The sequence below is a fragment of the Oncorhynchus gorbuscha genome, unplaced genomic scaffold (genome assembly GCF_021184085.1).
Source record: "Oncorhynchus gorbuscha isolate QuinsamMale2020 ecotype Even-year unplaced genomic scaffold, OgorEven_v1.0 Un_scaffold_857, whole genome shotgun sequence".
Classification (NCBI taxonomy): Eukaryota; Metazoa; Chordata; class Actinopteri; order Salmoniformes; family Salmonidae; genus Oncorhynchus; species Oncorhynchus gorbuscha.
This window is the reverse complement of record NW_025745846.1, coordinates 55,001-62,500: the sequence shown is the minus strand read 5'-3', so window position 1 is coordinate 62,500 and position 7,500 is coordinate 55,001. Positions and strand designations below refer to the sequence as shown.

Genomic DNA, 7,500 nt, shown 5'->3' with positions numbered 1-7,500 from the left:
ATATACACATTATACACACATTATACACATTATATATACACACTATATATACACATTATATATACACACTATATATACAGAGAGGGTAGACACATTATACACACTATATATACACACACTATATATACACATTATACACACATTATACACACTATATATACACACTATATATACACATTATACACACTATATATACACACTATATATACACATTATACACACTATATATACACACTATATATACACATTATACACACATTATACACACTATATATACACACTATATATACACATTATACACACATTATATATACACATTATACACATTATATATACACACTATACACACTATATATACACATTATACACACTATATATACACACTATATATACACATTATACACACTATATATACACACTATATATACACATTATACACACTATATATACACATTATACACACTATATATACACACTATATATACACATTATACACACTATATATACACACTATATATACACATTATACACACTATATATACACATTATACACACTATATGTACACACTATATATACACATTATACACACATTATACACATTATATATACACACTATATATACACATTATACACACATTATACACATTATATATACACACTATATATACACACTATATATACACATTATACACACATTATACACATTATATATACACACTATATATACACATTATACACACTATATATACACATTATACACACTATATATACACATTATATATACACACTATATATACACATTATATATACACACTATATATACACATTATATATACACACTATATATACAGAGAGGGTAGACACATTATACACACTATATATACACATTATACACACTATATATACACATTATATATACACACTATATATACACATTATATATACAGAGAGGGTAGACACATTATACACACTATATATACACACTATATATACACACTATACACACATTATACACACTATATATACACACTATACACACTATACATACACATTATATATACACATTATACACACTATATATACACACTATATATACACATTATACACACTATATATACACACTATATATACACACTATATATACACACTATATATACACACTATATATACACACATTATACACACTATATATACACACTATATATACACACTATATATACAGAGAGGGTAGACACACTATACACACTATATATACAGAGAGGGTAGACACATTATACACACATTATACACACTATATATACACATTATATATACACATTATATATACACATTATACACACATTATATATACACATTATACACACATTATACACACTATATATACACACTATATATACACACTATATATACACACATTATACACACTATATATACACATTATATATACACATTATACACACATTATACACACTATATATACACACTATATATACACATTATATTTACATTTACATTACATTTAAGTCATTTAGCCTATATTATCTATATTAGGTCTATAACAGTATTATCTATATTAGGTCTATAACAGTATTAGGTCTATATTAGGTCTATAACAGTATTACATTTAAGTCATTTAGCAGACGCTCTTATCCAGAGCGACTTACAAATTGGTGCATTCACCTTATGACATCCAGTGGGACAGTCACTTAACAATAGTGCATCTAAAACTTAGGGGGGGTGGGGTGAGAGGGATTACTTATCCTATCCTAGGTATTCCTTAAAGAGGTGGGGTTTCAGGTGTCTCCGGAAGGTGGTGATTGACTCCGCTGTCCTGGCGTCGTGAGGGAGTTTGTTCCACCATTGGGGGGCCAGGGCAGCGAACAGTTTTGACTGGGCTGAGCGGGAGCTGTACTTCCTCAGTGGTAGGGAGGCGAGCAGGCCAGAGGTGGATGAACGCAGTGCCCTTGTTTGGGTGTAGGGCCTGATCAGAGCCTGGAGGTACTGAGGTGCCGTTCCCCTCACAGCTCCGTAGGCAAGCACCATGGTCTTGTAGCGGATGCGAGCTTCAACTGGAAGCCAGTGGAGAGAGCGGAGGAGCGGGGTGACGTGAGAGAACTTGGGAAGGTTGAACACCAGACGGGCTGCGGCGTTCTGGATGAGTTGAAGGGGTTTAATGGCACAGGCAGGGAGCCCAGCCAACAGCGAGTTGCAGTAATCCAGACGGGAGATGACAAGTGCCTGGATGAGGACCTGCGCCGCTTCCTGTGTGAGGCAGGGTCGTACTCTGCGGATGTTGTAGAGCATGAACCTACAGGAACGGGCCACCGCCTTGATGTTAGTTGAGAACGACAGGGTGTTGTCCAGGATCACGCCAAGGTTCTTGGCGCTCTGGGAGGAGGACACAATGGAGTTGTCAACCGTGATGGCGAGATCATGGAACGGGCAGTCCTTCCCCGGGAGGAAGAGCAGCTCCGTCTTGCCGAGGTTCAGCTTGAGGTGGTGATCCGTCATCCACACTGATATGTCTACCAGACATGCAGAGATGCGATTCGCCACCTGGTCATCAGAAGGGGGAAAGGAGAAGATTAATTGTGTGTCGTCTGCATAGCAATGATAAGAGAGACCATGTGAGGTTATGACAGAGCCAAGTGACTTGGTGTATAGCGAGAATAGGAGAGGGCCAAGAACAGAGCCCTGGGGGACACTATACACATTATATATACACACTATATATACACATATTATACACACTATATATACACACTATATATACACACAATATATTTACACACTATATATACACACTATATATACACACTATATATACACACAATATATTTACACACTATATATACACACTATATATACTATATATACACACTATACACACTATATATACACAATATACACACTATATATACACACTATACACACTATATATACACACTATATATACACACTATATATACACACTATACACACTATATATACACACTATATATACTATATATACACACTATACACACTATATATACACAATATACACACTATATATACACACATTATACACACTATATATACACACACTATATATACACACTATACACACTATATATACACACTATATATACACACTATACACACTATATATACACACTATATATACACACTACACACACTATATATACACACATTATATACACACTATACACCCTATATATACACACTATACATACTATATATAGACATTATATATACACACTTTATATACTATATATACACAATATACACACAATATATACACACTATATATACACACTATACACACTATATATACACACATTATATACACACTATACACACTATATATACACACTATACACATATTATACACACTATATATACACACTATATATAAACACTATATATACACACTATATATACACACTATATATAAACACTATATATACACACTATATATACACACTATATATAAACACATTTACATTACATTTAAAAACACTATATATACACACTATATATACACACTATATATACACACATTATACACACTATATATACACACTATACACACTATATATACACACTATACATACTATATATAGACATTATATATACACACTTTATATACTATATATACACAATATACACACAATATATACACACTATATATACACACTATACACACTATATATACACACATTATATACACACTATACACACTATATATACACACTATACACACTCTATATATATACACATATTATACACACTATATATACACACTATATATAAACACTATATATACACACTATATATACACACTATATATAAACACTATATATACACACTATATATACACACTATATATAAACACATTTACATTACATTTAAAAACACTATATATACACACTATATATACACACTATATATACACACATTATACACACTATATATACACACTATATATACACACTATATATACACACATTATACACACTATATATACACACTATATACGCAAACATTATGCACACATTATACACACTATATATACACATTATATATACACACTATATATATACACACATTATATATACACACTATACACACTATACACACACATTATACACACGATATATACACACATTATACACACTATATACGCAAACATTATGCACACATTATACACACTATATATACACACTATATATACACACTATATAAAACACACATTATATACACACTATATACACACATTACACACTATATATACACACTACATAAAACACACATTATATACACACTATATATACACACTATATAAAACACACATTATATACACACCATATATACATACTTTATACACACACATTATATATTCACATGATACAGTTGAAGTCAGAAGTTTACATACACTTTCGCCAAATACAAATTCCTGACATTTAATCCTCGTAGAAATTCCCCGTTTTAGGTCAGTTAGGATCACCAGTTTATTTTAACATTGTGAAATGTGAGAATAGTAGAGAGATTTATTTCAGCTTTTATTTCTTTCATCACATTCCCAGTGGGTCAGAAGTTTACAGACACTCAATTAGTATTTGGTAGCATTGCCTTTAAATTGTTTAACTTGGGGCAAACGTTTCGGGTAGCCTTCCACAAGCTTCACACCATAAGTTGGGTGAATTTTGGCCCATTCCTCCTGACAGAGCTGGTGTAACTGAGTCAGGTTTGTAGGCCTCCTTGCTCGCACACGCTTTTTCAGTTTTGCCCACAAATGTTCTATAGGATTGAGGTCACTATATATACACAATATACACACTATATATACACACTATACACACTATATATACACACTATATATACTATATATACTATATACACACTATATATACACACTATATATACTATATATACTTTATATACACAATATACACACTATATATACACACTATATATACACACTATATATACTATATATACTTTATATACACAATATACACAATATACACACTATATATACACACTATATATACTATATATACTTTATATACACAATATACACAATATACACACTATATATACACACTATATATACACACTATATATACTATATATACACAATATACACAATATACACACTATATATACACACTATATATACACACTATATATACTATATATACTTTATATACACAATATACACACTATATATACACACTATATATACACACTATATATACTATATATACTTTATATACACAATATACACAATATACACACTATATATACACACTATATATACTATATATACTTTATATACACAATATACACAATATACACACTATATATACACACTATATATACTATATATACACAATATACACAATATACACACTATATATACACACTATATATACTTTTTCAGTTTTGCCCACAAATGTTCTATAGGATTGAGGTCAGGGCTTTGTGATGGCCACTCCAATACCTTGACTTTGTTGTCCTTAAGCCATTTTGACATAACTTTGGAAGTATGCTTGGGGTCATTGTCCATTTGGAAGACCCATTTGCGACCAAGCTTTAACTTCCTGACTGATGTCTTGATGTTGCTTCAATATATCCACATAATTTTTCCTCCCTCATGATGCCATCTATTTTGTGAAGTGCACCAGTCCCTCCTGCAGCAAAGCACCCCCAAAACATGATGCTGCCACCCCGTGTTGGGATGGTGTTCTTCGACTTGCAAGGCTCCCCCTTTTCCCTCCAAACGTAACGATGGTCATTATGGCCAAACAGTTCTAATTTTGTTTCATCAGACCAGAGGACATTTCTCCAAAAAGTACGATCTTTGTCCCCATGTGCAGTCAAACCGTAGTCTGGCTTTTTTATGGCGGTTTTGGAGCGGGGGTTTCTTCATTGCTGAGCGGCCTTTCAGGTTATGTCGATATAGGACTCGTTTCACTGTGGATATAGATACTTTTGTACCTGTTTCCTCCAGCATCTTCACAAGGTCCTTTGCTGTGTCTCTCTCCAGGTGGTAGCCTACTCTGGTCAGAGGAACCTGAAGGATCTGGTGCAGTTTCTGGAGAAAGAGATGGAAAGAGCCAAGAAGGACAGGGCCCAAGTATGTCACCTTTAACCCTTGACCTCTCCTCCAACCCCTCACCTCTCACTCGCCCCTAAACTCTAACCTTCATGTGGAGAAAGAGATGGAAATAGTCAACTTTCCTGACCTCTCCTAACCCTTGATCTCTCCAAACCCCTGATCTCTCCTAACCCTTGACCTCTCCTAACCCCTGATCTCTCCTAACCGCTGACCTCTCCTAACCCCCTGACCTCTCCTAACCCCTAACCCCTGACCACTCCTAACCCTTGACCACTCCTAACCCCCCTGACCTCTCCTAACCCCTGACCTCTCCAAACCCCTGATCTCTCCTAACCCCTGATCTCTCTCCTGACCTGTACTAACCCCTGACCTCTCCTAACCCCCTGACCTCTCCTAACCCCTGACCTCTCCTAACCCCTGACCTCTCCTAACCCCTGACCTCTCCTAATCCCTGACCTCTCCTAACCCTTGAGCTCTCCAAACCCCTGACCTCTCCTAATCCCTGACCTCTCCTAACCCCTGATCTCTCCTAACCCCTGACCTCTCCTAACCCCAGACCTCTCCTAACCCCCTGACCTCTCCAAACCCCTGATCTCTCCTAACCCCTGACCTCTCTCCTGACCTGTACTAACCCTTGACCTCTCCTAACCCCTGATCTCTCCTAACCCCTGATCTCTCCTAACCCCTGACCCCTTTCCTGACCTCTCTAACCCTAAAGAGGACATGTGTCTGTTTTACTGTGTCTCTGTCTCTTAAAGAGGACATGTGTCTGTTTCACTGTGTCTCTGTCTCTCCTTCCGTGGCCTCCAACTGCTCTTAAACGCTAGTAAAACCAAATGCATGCTTTGCAACTGTTCACTGCCTGCACCCGCACGCCTGACCAGCATCACCACCCTGGATGGTTCCGACCTTGAATATGTGGACACCTATAAGTACCTAGGTGTCTGGCTAGACTGCAAACTCTCCTTCCAGACCCATATCAAACATCTCCAATCGAAAATCAAATCTCGAGTCGGCTTTCTATTCCGCAACAAAGCCTCCTTCACTCACGCTGCCAAGCTTACCCTAGTAAAACTGACTATCCTACCGATCCTCGACTTTGGCGATGTCATCTACAAAATTGCCTCCAACACTCTACTCAGCAAACTGGATGCAGTTTATCACAGTGCCATCCGTTTTGTCACTAAAGCACCTTATACTACCCACCACTGCGACCTGTATGCTCTAGTCGGCTGGCCCTCACTACATATTCGCCGCCAGACCCACTGGCTCCAGGTCATCTACAAGTCCATGCTAGGTAAAGCTCCGCCTTATCTCAGTTCACTGGTCACGATGGCAACACCCACCCGTAGCACGCGCTCCAGCAGGTGTA

The 7,500-nt window shown here is 36.0% G+C and overlaps 1 pseudogene; it reads left to right on the top strand.

Moving 5' to 3' along the window:
- The window catches only part of LOC124020569, a 56,406-nt pseudogene that overhangs the window by 47,822 nt on the left and 1,084 nt on the right, over nt 1-7,500 (top strand).